Here is a 24,428-nt window from a genome sequence, read left to right on the forward strand (position 1 = left end):
TCCCAGAGGGATTTCCCTCTGCTCTCTCCTGCAGCCTTGCCACTGACTTACACTAGGGGAAGGTCCTACAAATCCCAAGGGGAATTATCTCTCAGAATTCTTGCCCTTCCCCAGCCTTTGGCATATTAGATCCTTGTGTTTGGTGAAGTGTCTTGAGAAAGAGTTGGCAAGTAGATGCAGATTCACTCTATGGCTTTTAGTGGTTCTAACCCATCACACTAGTCCACATGTGGTCCCTACAAGTTTGTTAAGTTTGGCCAGTTTACCCTTCCCTGTTCCTCTGCCACTCTAACAGTGCTGAAAGCAGCTGTGCTTCTCTTCCAGAAAATTCACCACTCTTTTGAATTTAGTTTTTTTAAATCTATGATTTTGTCATTTAACTGGCTTATTGCTAAATTGGAAAAATTGTACCTTACAACTTTCTATATCCTAACCTAAGTTGAAAATTCTCTCTTGGTCCCTTTTCAATGTCATTTAAAAAAATAGACTAGTTATTTGAATCTGTAAGTGACCATGATACTTATTGTGTAATTTTATTCCTTCTCTTCATTCCTTAGCTGTATCTATTAAGAGTGTTAAAGTTCAAGTAACACACGATTAGGTGCTTAGATGCCGTTTGTGATATGTGTATATCCATTCATGTATGTTCAGCATGTAAAGGTGTGTTTCTATATGGTATTACAAACCAAAAAAAATTCAAAACATAACAAATACGACTAATGGGCATGGAGTAATTCCTAAGAAACAAAATAAGCTGTCATGGGGTGTTTGTCCCTAATGATTCTTGTATGTTGTCAGATGTTGTCCCCTCTACTATAATCTATAGCATAAGAATTAGCTATTCTTGCTTGAATAACAGCAACTACTTTCCTAGAAACGGTCTCACTAGTGAAATAAAATGTCATAACAACTCCAGAATTTCCGTCTCTGAGGAACGTCTTCTCAGATTAAGGAATTAAGGAAACAGAGAACATAGGTTGAAGGTATATGAGTAATAACAGCACCTATAATCTGTGATTTTTTTTTAACATAAACAAAAAAGACAATCAAATACTAATGTTACAGATTGAAAAGTTAGAGAAACAGAAAGAAGGGTTGGGTCACAAACAAGTACTGTGCTGGCACATGGAATCAAAAGAAGTGATATTTATCAGGCTAAGTAGAAGACTGCAGAGCTTTACATGTGTAGAACATGGGTCGTTTCTCATAGGCAGAATTTCTGGGAGATTGGAGATGATCTATTTCTAAAGGAAAAGGGCTAAAATTTCCAATAGCAAATGGCATAAATCAGTGAGCAAAAGCTGTATATGTAACCCATGTTAAAAAGGAAAGGTTTAAGTCAGAGAATATGCTCGAATCAAATGAGATGCTCGAAGACCTTTAACTATAGCAATGTTAGCAAGGTCTCTATAATACTTAACACATAAAACAAATTATAACAATATCCTTAAGATTACCACACAAGTAACAGTGCTATATAAAAAATCATAAAAACAAAGTGTGTGGCTACAATAACCATATTAAAACAACTACAGTTTTCTCTTAATAACCGTATAACCCAGGCTTGGAAGATATTACTATTTGGTGATTAAGCTCAAGATACAATGTCTTCTAGTCATTTGAGACTGAAGAAGAAAACAATAGACCAATTTCTTCCTTTTCCCTGGGTACAGGGTTATAATGACCTCAACTAGGAAGTGGAAGGAATCAAAGGTGGGGCAGGGCACGATGGAAAAACAAACCTCTCTTTGATAACTTTTTCTAAAAATAGGAAAGAACAATTCTTTTATTGAAAACCATAAACACACACAACACACAACACACACACCCCAAAACCAATAGAGCTATTTAAGTATGTGAGCAGGAAGGTTTTTATTTTTAAGGAAGTCTACAGTGAAGGACTGCATAATTACAAAGCACAACAAATCTATATCATGTACTGAGTATTTCATTTCATTTCTTTCTTTCTCTGCCCTTTTCTGATTTGCTATTGGTGCAGAAAATTTGATCTGAAAGATATTTCATTGCTTGTAGCAGGAAAAGTAGGCAAAAATAAATACATGTGATAGTCATTTGCAAACACAGCTCAAAGATATTGCATAATAATAGCATTAATTTGTATTTGTAGAGGATGTTGGAGTTTTGAGGAAAGCCATTAATAATGTACCTCTTCCCTATCCAAGTTTGGAACCATATGAAAAATAAATTTAAAAATCGGTGAGATGGAAGGAAAATTAAGAGTTTTATTACTAATAAAAGCTGAATTGAGGACATGGAATATATGTGTGGCAACAGTGGGTTTGCTAATACTTTACCTTCTAATTAGACAAACTTACTTCCCAGTCATGACATGGCTGGATGGCTACAGGCCTCTGCCCACTGGGGCTTGCTCCTTAAGCTTATAGCATAGAGTAGCAGAAAATATATGCATCTCTTAAATGGCTGCTTTCAAGAAAGAAACAAGAAGGGATTGAGCAGGTCATGGTCACTTCTTTCTCTCAAAACCCAACTAGGTAAGTGGATGAGAGAGTGGAAGAGAAACCAGCAGTGTTATTATAGCAGAAATCCCTTCTTGTGGAAGTATGGAGGCTCCCATGAACACAGATCATTTGTATTGAGAACAATCTTATGAGCAAAAATTTATCCTAAAAGTTAAACATGAAGAAACTGAGGTCAAAAGACACAAAATGATTGGTCAGATCAAAAGAGCTAGTAAGATATAGAACTTAGATTTGGGCTGAGGTATTCTCCTTCTATGCTTTCGAAAAATAGTAGTTTTTGACTTGTCTACAAAGATATTAATGTGTCCTAATGACTCTAAGTACAGTTTCCAAAATATTCTTAATTCTCAATTTTAAAAGTGATGTTTTGTTTCTACCTTCAGAACACATTTTTTGTCTTTATGGATACCTTTTCATTTTATACTCTATATCAAATGAGATGTAATATGAAAATCACAGACTGGGGAAAATTTACTTTATATTATCTGATGTCAGTGAACAAAGGATCTTTGCCCATTTTGATAACTTTATGTAGTAAGGTCATGGTGTAATGGAGTAGAAAGCATGACTTCTTTGCAGGTTCCATAGCTAATCCTATGTTTCTTAGATTATCTATATCTTCACAAGCCTCTCCAGGCAGGGGCCTGGCCCTCTTAAAATTAATAGTGTTGGAGAGCAAAGCACATGCATCCTGTGAGTAGTCTCTCAAAAGAGGAAAGCGGACGAGTGTAGACTGAGCTAGTCTAGTTCATTCCTTTATCAACCTCACCATGAGGTAAGTTCTATCTTCTCCCTGATGGAAAATGAGTGAAGGAGCCCTGAGAGGCCAAGGGTTTTATATGAGGTAACTTCCTCAACAAGGAAGGAATCATCAATTATGCATAACAAAGCATAGCTCTGATCACACAATGTCCCTACACAAAATAAATTTCTGTAGGTTTACAAGTTAAGTTTGAATTTATTGTCTTCTTTTATCCAGATTCTCCCAATCTAATTTTCCAGGTTTATATTACAAGGATCCATTGGTAAACTCAAGACTGTGTATCCCATTGTTCCTTAAACATTTTTTTGTGTTTTGTTGTGTTTGGGGCTGTGCTTTCATTAGCAAATATTTATTATGTACCTAATATATGCCAAGCACTGCTTTAGGCAGTTGAGATACATCAGTGAACAAAACATACAAAAATCCTTGTCATTGTGGATTGTATTTTCTAGTAGGAGATGGATAATAAACAGTAAACATATTTGAATAAGTAAACTTACAGTATTTTAGAAAGTGATATGTGCCATAAAAATAGAGCAGGGTAAGCAAAACTGGAAGTACCAGGGCATTGCAGATAGGCAGAGACATTTTTAGAAGGATGGTCAAGGTAAGAATCATTTGAAACTTGGCATCTATTATTAGATTCCTAGGGCTTCTGTAACAAGTTACCACAAACCAGGTGACTTACAACAGCATAAATTTATTTTTTCTCAGTTCTGGAGGCCAGAAGTCCAAAGTCAAGGTGTTGTTAGGACTGCACAACCTTTGAAGTGCCTAGGAGAAAATCTTGCCTTGCCTCTTTCAGCTTCTGGTGGCTCTGGACATTCATTGACTTGGGAGTGCATAACTTCAGTCTCTGTTTCTGTCATCATATGGCATTCTCTTCTGTGTGTTCCACTTCCCTCTGTGTGTCTCTACTCCGTGTATCTTTTACAAGGACACATCACTGGATTTAGGGAACAACCAGATAATCCAGGATGTTCTCATCTCAAGGACTTTAACTTAATTACATCTACAAAGATTCTTTTTTTCCAGTAAGTATGCATTCATAGGTTCTAGGGGTTAGCATATGGACATGTCTTTTGGAGGGCCACCATTCAACCCACTAGAACATCTGAGGAAAGATGTGGAGCGAGTGAGAGAGTTAGCCATATGATTATCTGGAAAAAGAGTGATCCAGGTAGAGGAACATTCAGAGTAAAGTCTTTAAGGTGTGAGTGTACCTGGAATGTCTGAGGAACAGCAAGTGGGCCAGTATAACTGGAGTATAGTAAGAATAAACCAAGGTAACTAAGATGAGGCAACCAGGGAGACAGGAGAAAAGGCTTCAATGTCTTGGAAGTCAAGTGAAGAAAAAGTCGGAAGGAATAGTCAGCTCTGTCTAACACTGACATGTCAACTAAGATAAAGTCTGATCAACTTGAAGGTCATGGGTGACCTTGATATAATCAGTTTAGTGTAGGAACAAAAAGCCCAATTGGAGAGAATCCAAGTTACACTCATTGTACAAAGCAAAACTCAATGACACTAGCTTCCCTGATCTCACTACTTGGAGAGTAGTGAATTTAAATATTTTAACACTTATATTTCACATTGTATTGGAGTTACTTATGAGCTTATTTTATTTTCCTTACCAGATAGTGAATTTATTATGAATATAGCTTATTTTAGATTCATTTTTTTGTATCCCTCATAGGACTTAATATAATGGCATGTACATATTAAATGCTTCTTGGTAAATATTCACTGAGTAAATGAATGAACCTTAACTATAGTCATATTATCAGAATTTCTACATAAAAAAGTGTTCTATCTTCTTTACATGCAAACCATTAGGAAAAGTTTTAAAAAGAAAATAGTTGGACATGTGAGCAAAAAAAAAAAAAAAAAAGAAAGAGAGAAAGAAAAGAGATCCTTTCCTTCCTTTTTATTCTCCCTCTTGGGTTTTGTCTTACTGAAGTCATAGCACCAAGTCCATTCTTACCATTTTTAGTTCAGAGAGGAATAATGGCACATTGCCTGACATAGAATTATAGTAATTTTGCTGATATGGTGCCTAAATGTAACAATCAAGAACCATTTGCTTATAGTACAATTATTTGTGGTTTGTCATTGTGTGGAGGTAGACTGTGATATAAGTGAAGCGACTGGAAGGGGGTTCACATGGGATAGTTCTAAACCGATGATGATATAATCACTATCTGCCAAGCTAGGACAGTCAAGACTATTTCTGGGAGATCCAATGACAGCCATGTCCATGGTGCCCCAAAAGAGAGAGAACTGGCAGTATTCTTTGGTGGTACTTAGTTGTTAAATCATAAAATATAAATTATTTTTGACCCTGTATCCTCAGTCATCCTCAATAAAATAACTAAATCCTGCTTACTGTGTTAATTTTCCTAGTCTGTCAGAACAAAAACATTTATTGGCAGAGGCAGCTCTTTTTATTCCTTTGCCCATGTTTCTTTTATTATCTCACAGGCTAACCTTAAGGATATTACAGAGGAGTTGGCAGATACTTTCTCCCTTCTCTTGGTTTAACTTATATCTAATGTCCGAAAACAAAGTCTTTCTCTACCTAGGGCAATAGTTGGTGAACAAGCTTTCCTTTGTGTTGAAATAAGTCCCCAGCATACAAACGAGTTCCGTTCCAAGAGCGAGTTCTTAAGTCCTGTTTGTTCTTAAGTCCAACAAAGTTAGCCTAGGTACCCAACTAACACAATCAGCTATATAGTACTGTACTGTAATAGGTTTATGATACTTTTCACACAAATAATACGTAAAAAAAAAAAAACACACACACACAAAAAAATAAAGAAAACATTTTAAATCTTACAGTCCAGTACCTTGAAAAGTAAGCAGTACAGTACAACAGCTGGCATGCAGGGGCTGGCATCAAGTGAACAGGCAAGAAGAGTTACTGCCTGGAGGAGTGAGAGGAGGTAGAAGATGTAGAGCTGAAGGATCTTTAGCAATAGGAGACAGAGGGCAAGCTGCAATTTCACTTACGCCTGACGTTGATGGAACACGTGTTCACATCTGAAAGTTTGCAACTTGAAGGTTCGTATGTAGGGGACTTACTGCAGCTGTTGAACAAGCTTTCCTTTGTGTTGGGATGCTTGCACTTTATTTGTATATCACACTGGATTGCTACCTGTCAACTTTACATCACTCCTCCCTCTGTGCCTAAGATCTACTCTGTATTGTGCAAGGAAAGCCGAGCTTACACTTCTCATAATCCCCTTCCCTGAATGGTCCCAAGTTAAAGTTTGACAATGAGAGGCCAGAGAAAAGGAGGGGTCATTATTCTCAGAAGATTGCATTTATCAGGTATGGTGGTTTCTCAGGGTATTCCAAGGACTCACTCTTCACAGTCAAGGTGGCCAGACATGGTAGCCTCTCAGACTCCTTTACAAGCTCTTTTTTGTACCACAGTAGTTGCAGCTTCTCAAATTTCTCTGTGACCTCTGGAGTCTCCACCTACTGCAGTGCTTGAGGTGGAAGTTCTGAGCGACTGTTTCTTCACTCCTCCAGGTGCAGGCCTCTAGACCTTCATGTCCCACAATTATGTTATTTCCATTTTTTATATTAAGCTTCTTTCTCTTCATAATACCTGTAGTCTCTCTCGTTCTCTCCTTCTCCCTGCTCTCTCTCTCTTTTTTTTTCCTGACCAAAACACAGACTGATACATGCATTCTATAAACATTTTCTTAGTATCTAAAATATAATCTATGGTGGGTTAGACTCTGAGGCTGCAGAGCTAAAGATATGGTCCTGCCCTCAAAAAGCTGAAAATCTAGTGGGAAGATTGAAAAGTAAGCACAAGGTGCAAATGAAAACATGTAGGAAGTTTAGTGCAGACTGGAGAGGTCAGATAGCACCCTCAGGAGGAGGGAATATCTATGTTAAAGCCAATTAGTTTCCTTACAACCTATTATTCCCATAGCAGAAATTTGCCTAAATTTTCAGAAGAAAATATTTTTAGTTGTCTTTCTAAATACAATGTACCTGGGCTTCCCTGGTGGTGCAGTGGTTGAGAGTCTGCCTGCCGATGCAGGGGACACAGGTTCGTGCCCCGGTCCGGGAGGATCCCGCATGCCGCGGAGCGGCTGGGCCCGTGAGCCATGGCCGCTGAGCCTGCACGTCCGAAGCCTGCGTGTCCGGAGCCTGTGCTCGGCAACGGGAGAGGCCACAGCAGTGAGAGGCCCGTGTACCGCAAAATAATAATCATAAAAATAAATAAATAAAAATCTGATAAATACAATGTACCTGATATGATTTAAATGCAAGCATAATTGTCAATAATAGCCAATAATAGCACTTCCTCTAAGATCATTCTGATTATAGAAATACCTGGTATTTAAACTTTATCTTTGAATGCACAGAGTTTTAAAGAATTCCTACACAAAATGCCTAAGTGTTTCTTTGCTTTGTTGAAACAATTCAATTTCCATCAAACGAATCCCCGAACAGGGCTGCTTGAAAGTTCACTCAGTGACTGAGCACTCCCACCCGGGGTTGTATTCTCAGCATAAAGATGCACACTACACTCAGAACACTGCCTTGTCAGCTTATTTATAAAGATCATAAATAACAATGGTCCAAAGATTGATCCCTGAGGAACCCCCATAATGACATCCATTAAATCCGACATGACACTGTTTAATAACACAAGTGCTGTGTGCCCTCTTAAGTAGCCAGCACACCAGTTAATTAAGGATGATGCTATACCTAGTCCATTCCATTTATCCAGCAAAGAAGTATGCACTACCAATTAGGAAATAAAATGATGTTTGAAGCAACACAAAATTATTTATCTGAAAGAAGATCTCTTGACTTGAGCTGTAACCCTGCAATGACTGTATGCACATGCCCTCTCCTTCAGTGAGTTGTGACATCGTTGATATCTGATTTTACTATGGAAAGAGAGGCATGCTTTTGACTTGGAAATGATCCCTCAACATCGCATCCAGGATCTTCTCAGTGAAGGCATACCTAGACATAATTGCAGTAGGTGAAGCTTTGAAGTAATAACGTTGCATGCTCACTTAAATAGTTAATAGAACAATCTAGTCCATTGGTACTTTGCAGGAAGCCATTTCCACATCTTGACACCATTGAGTGAAATCTAAAATGCTGTCCAATGCCAACTTTCCTTGCCAATTTATTTTCAGTTAAGGAGCTGTAAATAATTGCTGGTAAAACAAATAAAGGGAAGAAACAACAGAAATTACATTGGCAGTATATAGTATTGGGGAAAAGGGAGAAGGAAAGAGAAAATAACTTTTTCTCTTGTATTCAGAAACAGGAAGTTTGATGGTGAGAATAAAGCTTCTTGGAAGCTGTGGGAAAGGAAGAAAGGAGGTGAGGAACATGCTTTGGCATCTCCAGCCGCCCGAGATAATGATGATGATAATGCCATATGATTGTACTCAATGATGTTGAAGCAATTTATGATGATGATGATGAGTTTTAACTTGAATCATGTAATGTCCCTTTATTAGGAGGAAGATAGACAGAAGGAAAGAATAAAGAGAAGAGAAAGAAAAATGAAAAAGGAAGGCAAAGAAAGGAGAAACAAGGCAAGTGAATAGGGAAGGAGAGGTGAATTCAGTATTTTCATTGTCAATACTGCTTAATTTAGTATTATCACGATCATAATAACATAATATCTTTTTCAGTACTATGTGATGCATTGGGAAAGATATTTTTCTAGAGAATGATTTTCATTACATCTATGAGGCAAAAAAATTAGGAAAAATGTAATTAATGTCTTTATCAACTTGCTTTTCCTTAGCTAAGTGTCCAGAAACAGGGTCAGACTAGAGAATAAAAAGTCTCTGGCAGAAATATGGTCAAAATGTTCTCTTTCTTGCAGAGGAGTCCAACTGAACAAATGACTCTTTGCCCCATGGGTCAATTCGAGCCTGGTCAGAGTAAATCCCTTTTGTAATAACAGAAAATTTCCCATCCTTAGACAGCAACCTCTTTAGTGGGAGAGGAGGCTCTGTTAAGTGCTTGACATTTGGAAGCTGCTTATTTCCTCAAAAACTTCAGCCTTTGCAAACAGAAAAGTCATAAGTTTTCTATAATTAGTACCTGAGGCAAGTGTGAATTGGCTATAGATTGCAAAATTTCTTCTGCTGGATTTGGTTGATATTACAGGGATTTTAAAAATAACAACAAGAACACTTGTGTGAAAGTACTCTCCATGTTAGGATTTCAAAAGACTTTAGAACCTTAATTGTATAATTAGGGACCTCACCCACCATTAAGAATGCACCTAATTATCAAACTGCACTAGAAAATTAAGGATAGCTATTTTTTTGTTTTGTTTTTTTCTTTTTTTGGCAGTACGCGGACCTCTCACTGTTGTGGCCTCTCCCGTTGCGGAGCACAGGCTCCGGACACGCAGGCTCAGTGGCCATGGCTCACGGGCCCAGCCGCTCCGCAGCATGTGGGCTCTTCCCGGACCGGGTCACGAACCCGTGTCCCCTGCGTTGGCAGGCGGACTCTCAACCACTGCGCCACCAGGGAAGCCTAAGTATAGCTATTTTAATAATGCCACATAATGGAAAACTGAGGTGCATAGAGATTGAGAGATTCATGTCAGATGTCTCAGAAAACTGCTCTGAAATTAAGGTCCCTGGTGACTGATCGCCTGTGATAAATCTGAATTTACAGGAAACCTAAATGTCCATGATACGGTTGCATATTTTAGATCAGTGCTACTCATGGTATGGTCCACAGACCAGCAGCATCTGCATCACCTGGAAGGCCCCACCCAAACCGACTGAAATCAGAACTTTGGGGAATGGAGCCTAGAAATCTGTGTTAACAAACCCACTTTACTGGCACTTCTGATGCTCACTAAATATTGAAAGGCTCCAGGTCTATTTTAACATATATTTACTTACTTCCCCCTTTCTTACTACATTTTTCTTTGTGTGAATTGCAAGTTTTAACACTGTTCTTTAATTGCTTACATGTAGGATTCCACTAGAGTCTGAACTATGTTAGTGTTTGGGGATTTCATGAAAGCATCTTCAATATAGTCCCTTTTTTTTTTTAAGGAATTAATATCTGTTTCTGATGTTTCACAGCTCTGTGTGTGTGTGTGTGTGTGTCTGTGTGTGTGTGTGTATTTGCCCATTTTCACCCACACCTTTCCTTTTATTCATTCGTGATATGTACTCACACTCAAAAGTGAGTTCAGTCTTGGCTTTTCTCCCCCCGCTGGAAATTTCTAACTCTAAGTCTCCACATATTTAACAAACTTCAGTCTGTCAATACCTTCATTATCAACTGCCAGCCCACTCTTCTCTCTTTGATTTAGAAGAATAGGATGAGACCTTCCCAATGATATCTTTATTTTCTTTTTACCACGCTTAAGTGCAGTGCTTACGTATAGTCGTCCCCGCTTTCCTGTCCTCACCAGCGGAAGAAGACAATAATGTGCCATCTTGCTGGTGCCTATCTTGGGATTAGCTGTAATTGGGCCCATGATTAGTTAATGGTCACCAACCTCAACTGGTCTTGCTAATGCTCCACAGCATTAGATTCACCTCTTGCAAAACCTCAGGAGTATTTCCTTCTTTTTTCTTTATCACACTGATTTTCTGGTGTCTTCCTATTTTTTTTTAATCGTTCTCTCCACTAGCATTACTGAACCATTCTGAAGCCCTCACTGGCCAGCAAAAGAAATGAAAAAAATCACCCCAAGGCTTTGGTGATGGGTTACTATCCTGTGGGAGGCCTGTGACCTTTCTTTGCCATTGTCAGGGTCGCTGTGCCACAGTAAGTACCTCTTTAGAGATTTTCTTTAGTAGGTTTTCAAAAATTCACTCAGTAGACTGAAATTGTCCTTGCTCAATAGAGATTGACTGTGAACACTGATTCTGAGAGGCTAATACAGGAGAGAGACACCCTGCTGGGAAAGCACTGTCCAACTGTGGGAGGCGTGTTGGCTGCTATGATATCTGATCATTTTCCTTTCCCTTTTTGATTTCACGGAGGCAAATCCCTAGACTTGTAAGGCTGCTTTTAAATTTCTCTGGGCATGGGACCTTTATTAGTATTTTCACCTTTGCCAGCTTACATGTATGAGTTAATATTCTCTCTCCTGTTTTCCACTAGTTTTTCATACATCCTCCATTCTTTTTCCTTTATTCCTTTGATTCATGACAAGGAAAATATCAAATGATAAATATTTATATTCTCTCTCTCTTGCCCTCTTTAAAGATATAGGATCTAGAGAAATCCAATGCTTTGCTGAGCAGAATAAGAATTCATGTGGAGAAAGTCAAGAAAGGTTGAATTATGGGGTAGAAATAAAAAGATGTGAGGAGGGGATGAATCAACCTGGAGGTAGTCCAAGGGTCCAAAGAGAAGAGTGGGAGTGAAGTAGCCCTGGAAGGAGCAATGGAGGTGGGGAGAAGGATGGTTGTTAATAAAAGAGTTTTGGTGGGAGAGTGAGAAAGGATATTTGCAAGCAAGGAGAGATAAAGGTTGAAGAAAATGAGAAATGGTTCAAGGAGATGCTTAGGAAATCTTGTAATTGGACTTAAAATAAATGTTCCCTACTCCATTCTATGAAAATGTTACTGAAATTTTAAGTTATTCTTTAATGCTTGGACTCAGGTAAGTCTATTCTTGAAAGAATAGTGGGATTTCTCATTTATATTTGAGTTTAAATTTTCCCTTTTAATGGAAAAATGTGTAATTTAAAATAAAAAGGTAAGCTATGCAAATTGAATAAAGGATGCAAAAGATTGTTTTTAGATGTGCAATTTACAGATGAGCTGTGAATTCTTTCTTGTTTTACCTTCCTTTTGTCTTTCCCAGGAGAATACTCGTTCCTAGGACATACACACATTTTAGATTGAGACCTCTGTTCTTAACAAAAAAATCTGATATTGCAAGTGCTCCTTACACTAGCCAAATAATTTCAAGTTTCATGACTTGTAGGCAAATATAACATCTTTTGTGTCTACATGAATATGGAGACATAGGAGTTATGTAACATTAGTCCCATAGAAACCAATATGCAAGTGGGTAGCCTATGAATATTTATTAACGTTGATAAGGAATTATAATTTTACAGTTCATATGAAAGTTCCCATAAGTGAAAATAATTCCAATAGTGCAGTGAACACATTAAATTTTGGAAAGAGCAGGATGGATATGAAGAATGTTTGATCTCAGTTTGATATTTTATAGATTCACTATTTTATGTATAGATAGTCAATGTGAAAAAATTCACAATTTTGGTAAAATTGTTTACTTAAAATTTCTAAACTGTAGATGTTAAATTAAATTAATATCTAACTTCCCTGGTGGCACAGTGGTTGAGACTCCACCTGCCAATGCAGGGGACACAGGTTCTATCCCTGGTCTGGGAGGATCCCATATGCTGTGGAGAAACTAAGCCCGTGAGCCACAACTACTGAGCCGGTGCACCACAACTACTGAAGACTGCACTCCTAGAGCCTGTGCATCGCAAGGAAAAGTAGCTCCCACTCACGCAACTAGAGAAAGCCCGGGCACAGTTATAAGACCCAATGCAGGAAAAAAAAAAAAAAAAAGTCTCTAACCAATCAATTATGTTGAGATATATGGAATCCACCAATTCTTTGGTCATTTTTGGCAGATAGTGATGTAAATACTTCTAGACTATATTTATTAATGTTTTCCATTGTAGAGTAACAGTATTATTAAGATCAAATGGTTTAAAATAAGTCCTGATTCGTTCCTAATATTTTGATATGTGCTTTAATTGAACTTCTAACTCTTTAGAGTTATTTCTCTTTATATAGGGCTATTAAAATTAATAATTTTCTTTCACTTGAACTCAGTGTCAAAGTGACTCTGTGGTACTTCTTTTTCAGTCTTCTTACATTATCTTCCAGTACTTGTAATCAGTCTAGCACTGGTGGCAGCCAACAGCAATATACATCACCCTATTAGTCACTACCCATCACTAACTGGTGATTTATTGGACTAGGTTTAAGGCCCCAGGTCATCTAGATCAAAAAGAAAACAATGACATCATATGGATTGCTTAAACATATTAGAATTACATTTGTTATGCGCTGAAGAAAAGAGCATTTTATTTCTTCAGGTCTGAAAATTGTCTGCATTTTAGCTCTGCCTCTCCAGCTTCCTAAATAACCTTGTCAAAGTCATTTAACCTCTTAGTGTTTGTTTTCTCATCTGTAAAATGGGGATAATTATCCTTACCTATCTCATAGGGATGGTGTTCAGATTAACTAATTAATGATTCGAACCGTGCTACAAAAGTGCTCAGTATTATCAAGGAAAACCTAAGTACTTTCAGTGCCTTTGGGTAAGAGTGCTACTTAGCAGAAATGACTCCCAAGTGTTTGATCGCCTGGTGAGCTGCCAGCTCCTTCCCTGAGGAAAGAAGACTGGCCCTGGGACCTTGCCCTTCATTGTTGTTTTGTTAGCTGAAGAGCACAGAGGCTGCCTACATAACAAAGAACACAGCGAAACCATCTTTGCCTATTCAGCATGCAAAAATCCCTGTGAGATGAAGTTATAATTACGGCTTGTAATATACCCTTATGCAAAATGAATTCAGCTGTGGATTTTCTTTACAGGTTAAGAAATATTTGTTCTCATCGTTAGATTTTACCTTTTGCCTGACAAACTCATGGTTTCTGGCAGACTCATCAAGCAACGGACAGCTTCTCTCATTAAACTTTCTATAAAGCGTTTTCAGAACAATGGGCCTCATTGCCTCTTTCACATATTTCTGGGTACTGGATCTCTTGGCAGTTGAAAATGAGGAACACTCTTCAGGGCTTTACCTGATTCTTTTCTTGATTCTATGTACACCTTTTCTCCCCATTTTCATTGTTTTATTTGGAATTTCCCCTCTCTCCCATTGGTCCACTGTGCTGTCACTAACTGCTCTCCCTGTCTTCATTCCATTCTCTATATCACATCCAAATTGTCTTCTTAAAGCACAAAGCCTATTGTTTTACTATTTTACTTAAAGAACAAAGTGCCTCTTCAGTGGCCCCCTTCTCCTTTGGGGCAAAGGCCAACCTATTCAGGATGACAACTAAAGTCTCTCACATACAGACTACAGTCTACCTTCCAGCATCATTGCCCACAACTCCAGAATTACTGATCCTAGAACCTTCCATTTGTGGGAATAGCTCTACACCATAGCTAATGGTGTCTACTTTGTCTGAAATGTTCTTTCTTCCTGAGTTAAATGCTACTTGTCCATTTTCCCTTAAAAATTCATTTTTCTTTCAAGATCCATTATACTTTTTAAGAGAAATGTCACTGGACTCCAATCCATGTCTTCTGTTCTCCTTAAAGAACATGGTGCTTAGCACCATCCATATGTCTCAGCTTGCTGTTATATTAACTGATGGTGTCAGGGATAATAAATCACCTACTAAATGGGTTTAAGAGTAAATAAAATAAAACGTGAAAATTATATGCAACACATTAGATGCTATACAAATGTACGTTGTTACAGTACTTATCACTTTGTATTGTAGTTAGTTGTATAAATGTTTGCTTCCCCTGAAAGATTATATAATCACATTGAGAGAGGAAATTGTATTATAATTAAGCTTTGTATTCCCCAGTATCTACAAGTATGCCTGGGATAAAGTAGTTATTTCATAAATATTGGTTGAATGCATGAAAGGAAACAAGGAAGAAAGCTAGATAAAGATTTTATGCTTATTTCTACTTGCATGGGGGTTCCTTTCCTTCTATTCCCTTTTAGTTTATTTTTATCTACTCAAATACAACGTGCAAGGCAATATATGTTAGAAAAGGAATATTGCTGCATACCTTTAAGAGATGTTCATTTTTTCCTTGCTACCTATCCAGAATAAAGAATGGATTAAAATTTTTTTCTTCACTGAGTCACTCTTGGGATTGTAATGACAACCACTTTTGTGATTTCCTTATTTTCAGGATATAATTAACCTATAAAAATTACCTGATCAAAAAAAGCTTCACATTGATGGAAAAATAAATATTCACTAATCATCAAATACAATCAACTGAACAATTCTAAACAATACAGTGAATAAGACTATTTAGGTCTTATGAGAATTGTTGACCGTGTTCCAATTTCTAGTGGGTATAAAAAAAAAAATCCTCTTGGCATCTATGCTTTTCAAATTACCAGAAAGTGTAAGGGAGAAAGTGACATCAGAATAGAAGCTTCCCTTTTCCTCTAGGTTCTGTTTACAAGCTTAGCCTTAATCATAGTATATAACGTTTTAAATTTTAGGTGGTAGCAAATGGAAAAATAACTAGAAAATTCCATATATGTTACTGGTTACTTTTTTCCCCCTTCTCTTTTGGGTTTCTTTACTTTCAGTATTAAACATTAAACATTATACAAGAACTTTCTGCCTTTTAGACAATGGTGGTTTATTTAACATAGCATGGAATTGATACAAAAATTCAGAAAACAGGTTTGGCACATGGGGAAAAGTTACTGGAAAATATGTTTCTTAAAACTTAAAGAATTATATTTTACATAATCCAAAATGCTACTGAGTTCACCATTTGTAGGGCTACTGACAAAGCATTTTTTTAAAGATGGAAGAGTAATTTAAACTTTTCATTAAAAGCCTTTTCAATCTCAACTGAATAAAGCCAGCTGTTCTTTTTACTTTCTCTTTTATAGCAGCACATCATAAACATTTAGACCAGAGCTCTGGATGACACCAAAACTGCTTATCCACAACTGTCTCCTTCCCAGAAGTTTGATAGGAGATAGGAGCTGGCAAAAGATAAAGATAAAATATTTTCATCAGAGCTCTGCCAATTGCTTGAGCTGGAGTTGACCACCTGTGAATAACAAAGCAGTACTGTTTCAAAAGCAATGTTTACTGGGTGGAGGAAAAAAAAATCCACCTGTGTAGCAGTTGCTCTAGGGTGCTTCTCTGTTCCTTTAGAGCCTTCAGGAGTACCAGAAACTAAATCTAGAATCCACAGTGACAACCCCAAAGAGGAAGCAAAAGTCCATTTGCTATCCTCTTTTATTAGTCCTCCTACTTTTGTTGGTTGCTTCCTTCTTTGTTCTCTGGCTTCTCTTCACCCACTGAGTTTTCTAAATGAAAATTTTCTTTAAGAATCCACCACTGACCCTTTTAGTGGACTCATCCTTTGCAAGCCTTCAACTATAATCCCTAAGGATGTGACTCAAAAACGTTCTATTCTCTCATCCTGATTTTTCTTCTGGGTTGATGCCTTGTGTGATTCATTGTCTTTTGGATCTCTCTTCAGTGTCTTCTCTGGTGTAATCCATCTAACATCCTACTGTTAGATGTAATCACCCTGAAACATATCTCAGATAATGTCACTTCCCTGCCCAAAACCGCAAGGTCTCTTTATTGCTTAGAGAAGATCTAAACACTTAAGAGGGGATTCAGGATGACGCATGATTTGTCTTCTGCTTTTTTTCCTCACATCTTATTTTTCTCTCTTTTATGTATCCTCCAGGACAGTGTTGTCCAGTAGCAATATAATATGAGTCAGATATACAACTTTGAATTATTTAGTAGCCACATTAAAATAAAAGTAAAAATAAACAGGTGAAAATAATGGTTGATTAGATTTTTATAATTTATACTTATTGATATATATATAACATATTTATATGTTTGTTTATATTTAAAGGAAACATTTAAAAGTTATATTTATATTAAATACATAAATGGTATAACTAGTACAAATCATGTAGTCAATATAAAAATTAATAATTAAATACTTAATGTGGTAGCCACCTTCTGAATTTGCCTCATTTATCTCTGCGAAGATCAATGGCTTTTGATTACCCTTGTATAATCCCCTCCCACAGTGTATCAGGGTTGGTTGGTGTGACCAGTAGAATATGGCACATGGTATGTCACTTTCCAGGCTGTATCTACACCTGATCTAGATGACAAGATTCAGCCCTTCAAGCTGATACTGAGATGCGCTGAGACTTTTGGCGGCCTTGGAGAAGAGTGCATATATTGTCCATGTAAGAAGAATATAAATAATTTTCAGCCAAAAGGTGGACTATGTTTAACATATCTCTTTCCTTCAAGAGGTGAAGCCAAATTTCTCTTCTTTTGAATGTGGACTGGACTTAATGAATAGTTTCTAATGGATAGAATAAAGTAGAGGTGATGGTGTTTGACATTGGAGACTAGGTCATAAAAGGCATTAAAGCATCCTGCTTGCTTTCTCTCTCTTTGATCACACACTCTGTGAGAAGCCAGCTGCCATATTATGATGACTCTTATTTATGGTAATGATTGATGTTGCAAGGAACTGAGGTTTCTGACCAATAGCCAGCAATAAACTGAGGTCTACTGACCACAACAACGTGAGTGATCTTTGGGAAGTGGATCCTCCAGCCTCACTCAAGCCTTCAGATGTCTGCAGCCCTAGAGTGACATTTTTATTGTAATCTCATGAGAGTTCCTGAGCAAGAGTTACTCTCAAATCCTGATCCACAGAAACTGTGAGATAATTAATGTTAGTGTTTTAAACTACTAAATTTTAGGGTAAATTGTTACACAGCAATATATTGCTAATACATTTTATAGTCTTTAAAAAATTACTTTAAAAAATCTAGTGCATATTTTACACTTAAAGCACATTTAGATTTGAACTAGCATCGTGTTCAATAGCCATTTGGTACTAAACATGGTTCCCAACTTAGCATGGTTTGACTTACAATTTTTTGACTTTATGATGGTGTGAAAGCAATATGCATTCAGTAGAAACTGTACTTCAAATTGTGAATTTTGATCTTTCCCTGGCCTGGCAATATGTGGTATGACACTCTCATGATGCTGTGCAGTGACAGTCAGCCACAGTTTCCAGTCAGCCACTCCATCACAAGGGAAAACAACTGATACACTTACAACCATCTGTACCCATGCAACCATTCTGTTTTTCACATTCTGTACAGTTTTCAATAAATTAGGTGTAATATTCAACACTTTATTATAAAATAGGCTTTGGGTTAGATTTTGTCCAACTGTAAGCTAATAGAAATGTTCTGAGCACTTTTAAGGTAGGCTAGACTAAGCTATGATATTCAGTAGGTTGGGTGTATTAATGCATTTTTGACTAATGTTATTTTCAATTTACACTTGGTTTATTGGGACATAATCCTGTCATAAGTGAAAGAAGATCTGTAGTGGCTACCATATTAGACAGTGAAGCCCTAAAAGAAATAAATGTCTCTACATGAATTTAATATTCCCAGAATTTTCACATTTCCAGATGTGTTTTTTGTTTGTTTGTTTGTTTGCTCAGAATGTCCTTTTATCCTTTCTCCATCTGGTGACTATCTCCTCATTCTTAAGATTCTTCTTATTAACTTTTCTGTGATTTCTTTTATTACCCAACCACTCAGAATTAATTATTATCTTTCACCTCTTTCTTAGCATAGTTCTTATAATTGGTTACATGTTGTCTCTTTTCTTCTAGACTGTGAGAATCTTGAGGGCAAGGATAATATATCTTTTAAAACTCTTTGCATGTGCTTAGCTTACTGCTTAAAACTTAGCATTCTCAGTAAATATTTGTTATTACAGAATACTGAGCAGAGTTCCCTGTGCTATACCATAGACCCTTGTTGGTTATCTATTTAAAATATAGCAGTATGTACAGGTCAATTCCAAACTCCCAATCTATTCCTCCCCCCATCCCAATATTCTGTAATAACCTAAATGGGAAAAGACTTTGAAAAAGAATAGATACATGTATATGTTTAACTGAGTCACTTTGCTGTACACCCGAAACTAACAATACTGTACATCAACTATGCTACAATATAAAATTAAAATAAAAAAATAAATAAATGTGTTAATACATAAATGGTAGACACTAGACAACTACTTGGCAATGATGTTGTGGAAAGGGTTCTTGTATTGCATGAAAACTTGACATGCAAGATCCCTAAAAGTTGTCAGTATACTATAAAATGCATCATAGAGAGACGTAGCTCCTACCCGAGGGCATCTAAAAACATGATATGTTTCTCTCCCCAAATAACTGTGTGCAGATTTGTTATGCAGAGCATAAATAATTGAGTAAAGAGGTTTACCCATTACTCACTGAATACAGCCTCAGTAAAGAAAGTCCTGTTTCACAATCCCATTCCTTCTGTCCCTAGGAAATGACCCTTGTGCAGAATGAATATTGTGCTTCAGGTCCTTCTATGAGCTGAAACATCTACTAAGTATTTTCAATATTTTATTGTAGATGTTTGAGGCAGAAATCAGCACAAATACTAGGTCCATAGAGAGTTACTTCTTTTCTTTGGCTTATGAGAAAAAGATTTAATTTTTGTTTTCTGTGGGTAAATATTCTTCAAATACAGGAATGACTTACAAGAACAAGTTAAAAGGGAATAAACACAATGTCAGATATAGCATGATTAAGCAGGATGTAGAAATTATAAGAATGTTACCAGGGAACAGTCTATCAGTAAATAGATATCCTTTCCTTTTTAATTTTGCAAAGACAGGAAATCAGATGGAGGCAGAGATATGAGTCTCCTCCTAGTGGGTTTTGTTCCAAACAGTAGCATGAAAGTGTTATCTGACCACTTGAGTCATGAGCTTCCTCTCGGTGTAGGGTGATGACCCATATACTGAACTTTTGTCTTTTGCTTTTTACCCCTTTTCTGAAACAGCACACTCTAAGCTCCAAGATGATAGTGCAGCCTTGGGGGTGGGAGAGGACAATGTCATCAAATGGATTGATTTTCTTGGCAATTTTTACTAATAAATTACAGCTTTCAGATTTTCCTTTCTTTTTTTTTTTTTTTTCTTCCTTCCAAAGGAAGGATGCGAGAAGCAGCATATCTTGCTCTTGTCTTGTTAGTTACTCGCATAAATACTAGCATCCTGGATGAGAAAGCCATGGAAGCCAGGGGCTGAAAACTCAGTGATCCATACGGTTTGGTTTACAATATATACCCTAAGGCAGGGCTCCTGGGTTGTGGTTGTTTAAAAGAAAAAAGGAAACAAAACAAAGCCAAACCTGAAACTAAAGAGAGAGACAAAAGCGACTTTTCTACGTGTGAAATCACTCTTTAGAGCTCATTTCCTTAGTCTGCTGTGCCTTTAAGCTTGTCACCCAATTACTTACGGAGAGAGTCTGCACATACTCACATGGGCACCCCACAGGAAGGCAAACCAAGAGATATTTCTGAGTCCACCCCGTATTAATTCGTACGAGGGAAATTACAGTGGACTAATGGAGTACCTTCTTTCCATTTGTGGCTTCTCTGTCAGTTTTCAGCAGGGTAAGTGTAGGACAGGAAATTTGCTTTATGAAAGCCACCGAAAACTCTTCAAAGTGCTCTTAACTTCTAGTGCTTAGAAAATTAAGATTTCCTTCCCCTATAAGTTCATGTTAACTTGTTTTCAAAGAAAGTTTGGGTTTTGTTCTTCTCTCACCAAAACTTTACAATCAAGATAATACCGAATATAGTCACCCACTTCAAAGTTAGGCTGAGATATGGATGACAATCTTGCATAGTTGATTATAATTTCAACAATAAAAACAATTAAGTTTTATACTATTCGTATATGAATTTATACTTGAACAAATAGCATTACTGTTTAAATTTATGTGAGATAGAAAAATAAAAATATTCTCAGATGTTGTATAAAGTACAAGACCTAGAATACCTAGGTTCAGTTATTTAGTCATATGAATATGACAAATTTATCTAAATCTATTTACAAAACATCTATATATTGAGATATACTCATTCTTATGCTGTTTATTTCTAAGATTTGATTTTATGTGACAATTCTTTGCTAAAACTATATGAAGTATGATAAGAAAGAAAATTAATTATGCTATTGTTTACCCAGTTCTTTGAAATTATCAAATGAACTTGCCCTTGCCTTTCATAAGTATCTTAAAAATGCCCTTTCATTTTTCTTTTCACAGAATTTTTTTTTTTTCCATATATGATCTTGTCTATCTAACAGAGAGTTAGTTTGGAAGAAACATTAAACCTTTGGAAGACAACCAATTAACATGGTAAGGAATAATGACCACGCATTTGCCAGTTAGCTGTCTCTTGAGATTGAGATAGCTCTTTGCTAATCTTGAATCTAAAATTGAGTAAATCAGACTGACAGTTCATCAGGCTCCTTCATATTCTCTGCTAGATTTGTTTTAGGATAATTTTAATCTACCAGATTGTTTGGCCTTACATGTCTTTTGGAATCTAGTAGATACTTGTTAATAAGTATGATGTTGGTAAACATTGGGTTATTGAGAATGACAGAAAACTCATCATGCCAAAGAGGAGTCCCTAGTTGATGCATAACATATCAGATCTTAAAGCAGTTGCTGAAAGGATCAGAAGGAGCTGGTGATATATTGAGGTCCAGAATGGATGGCAAAATATCCTGCTCGTTCCTTCATCTTCAGAAAGAGTGACTGGATATATTGTTATGCTTTTTGAAAACACATGAAATTGTGCTTATAGAAGCATAAGTAAGCTAGATATGTGTCAGTTCTCAAATATGAGAACCAGAGGGAAAATGCACTGTCACATAACTATGAAGCTAAATCTGAGTCCTGGAAATTATTTTTTAATATATGTTTAGACTTATTAAGATAAAAAAAGTTTTTATCTGTGTGCCTTGATTTTCTAACCTCAAATGAAGATTAAGTCTTATGTTTTTAGGAGCAAATTAATTTCTTAAACATGAAAAGGGAAATGCCCTTTACTATGTTTAATATCTTGATTCCTCAGTATGGCATTGATCTCAATTCCTCCCACTTCTCTCTCAATAAAACAGTGATATCATTCCCACCTCCACCCACATCCCCCTGAGAAACCTTCCCACACATACCTGAAAAGTTGAGAAAAGCCACCTTTGAACCATTTGGTTAGGGGTCGATTCCAGACTCTGTAATGAGCTTTGCCTAGCTGTGGGGAGAAAGATTCTAGAGGCACTACAGATGGATGAAAACCATAAGTGGGAAGGCAGTTGGATTGCTTGACCCTGGTGGTTTCAGCATCTGGCAAATCTCTGGGCATTGAAAACCAAGAATGGATAACCTCAATTTTGTTCCCCATTCCAATTCAAAGCAGGAAACAGCACTTACAATATTATATTGAAAGAATTTTGCAATCTTTGTATAAAGAATATAAAGAATCATTTTAAAACACAGTAGAGAGCTAAGAGTTTGCCACAAAGCTTACAAATGATTATAAAGAAATCTAAGATGTATATCTTTTTTTTTTTTTTTAACATCTTTATTGGAGGATAACTGCTTTACAATGGTGTGTTAGTTTCTGCTGCATAGCAAAGTGAATCAGCTATACATATACATATATCCCCATATCTCCTCCCTCTTGCGTGTCCCTCCCACCCTCCCTATCCCACCCCTCCAGGTGGTCACAAAGCACTGAGCTGATCTCCCTGTGCTATGCGGCTGCTTCCCACTGGCTATCTATTTTACATTTGGTAGTGTATATATGCCCATGCCACTCTCACTTTGTCCCAGCTTACCCTTCCTCTTCCTCGTGTCTTCAAGTCCATTCTCTACATCTGCATCTATTCCTATCCTGCTCCTAAGTTCTTCAGAACTATTTTTTTCTTTAGATTCCATATATATGTGTTAGCATACGATATTTGTTTTCCTCTTTCTGACTTACTTCATTCTGTAGTACAGACGCTAGGTCCATCCACCTCATTACAAATAACTCAAATTCGTTTTTTTTTTTTTTTTTTTAATGGCTGAGGAATATTCCATTGTATATATGTGCCACATCTTCTTTATCCATTCATCTGTTGATGGACATTTAAGTTGATTCCATGTCCTGGCTATTGTAAATAGAGCTGCAATGAACATTGTGGTACATGACCTTTTTTGAATTATGGTTTTCTCAGGGTATATGCCCAGTAGTAGGATTGCTGGGTCATATGGTAGTTGTATTTTTAGTTTTTCAAGGAACCTCCATAATGTTCTCCATAGTGGCTGTATCATTTTACATTCCCACCAACAGTGCAAGAGGGTCCCTTCCTCCACACCCTCTCCAGCATTCATTGTTTCTAGATATTTGAGGATGGCCAGTCTGACTGGTGTGAGGTGATACTTCATTGTAGTTTTCATTCGCATTTCTCTAATGATTAGTGATACTGAGCATCCTTTCATGTGTTTCTTGGCAATCTGTATATCTTCTTGGAGAAGTGTCTATTTAGGTCTTCTGCCCATTTTTGGATTGGGTTGTTTGTTTTTTTGACATTGAGCTGCATGAGCTGGTTGTAAACTTTGGAGATTAATCCTTTGTCAGTTGCTACATTTGCAAATATTTTCTTCCATTCTGGGCATTGTCTTTTCATCTTGTTTATGGTTTCTTTTGCTGTGCAAAAGCTTTTAAGTGATATTAGGTCCCATTTGTTTATTTTTGATTTTATTTCCATTTTTCTAGGAGGTGGGTCAAAAAGGATCTTGCTGTGGTTTATGTCATAGAATGTTCTGCCTATGTTTTCCTCTAAGAATTTGATAGTGTCTGCCCTTACATTTAGGTCTTTAATCCATTTTGAGTTTATTTTTGTGTATGGTGTTAGGGAGTGTTCTAATTTCATTCTTTTACATGTACCTGTCCAGTTATCCCAGCACCACTTATTGAAGAGGCTGTCTTTGCTCCACTGTATATACTTGCTTCCTTTATCAAAAATAACATAATCATATGTGTGTGGGTTTACCTCTAGGTTTTCTATCCTGTTCCATTGATCTGTATTTCTGTTTTTGTGCCAGTACCATAATGTCTTGATTACTGTAGCTTTGTAGTATAGTCTGAAGTCCAGGAGCCTGATTCCTCCAGCTCTGTTTTTCTTTCTCATGATTGCCTTGGCTATTCGGGGTCTTTTGTGTTTCCATACAAATTGTGAATTTTTTTGTTCTAGTTCTGTGAAAAATGCCATTGGTAGTTTGATAGAAATTACACTGAATCTGTAGATTGCTTTGAGTAGTATATTCATTTTCACAATGTTGATTCTTCCAATCCTAGAACATGGTATATCTCTCCATCTGTTTGTTTCATCCTTAATTGCTTACATCAGTGTCTTATAGTTTTCTGCGTACAGGTCTTTTGTCTCCTTAGGTAGGTTTATTCC

Source organism: Phocoena sinus, chromosome 1 (assembly GCF_008692025.1).
Source record: "Phocoena sinus isolate mPhoSin1 chromosome 1, mPhoSin1.pri, whole genome shotgun sequence".
Classification (NCBI taxonomy): domain Eukaryota; kingdom Metazoa; phylum Chordata; class Mammalia; order Artiodactyla; family Phocoenidae; genus Phocoena; species Phocoena sinus.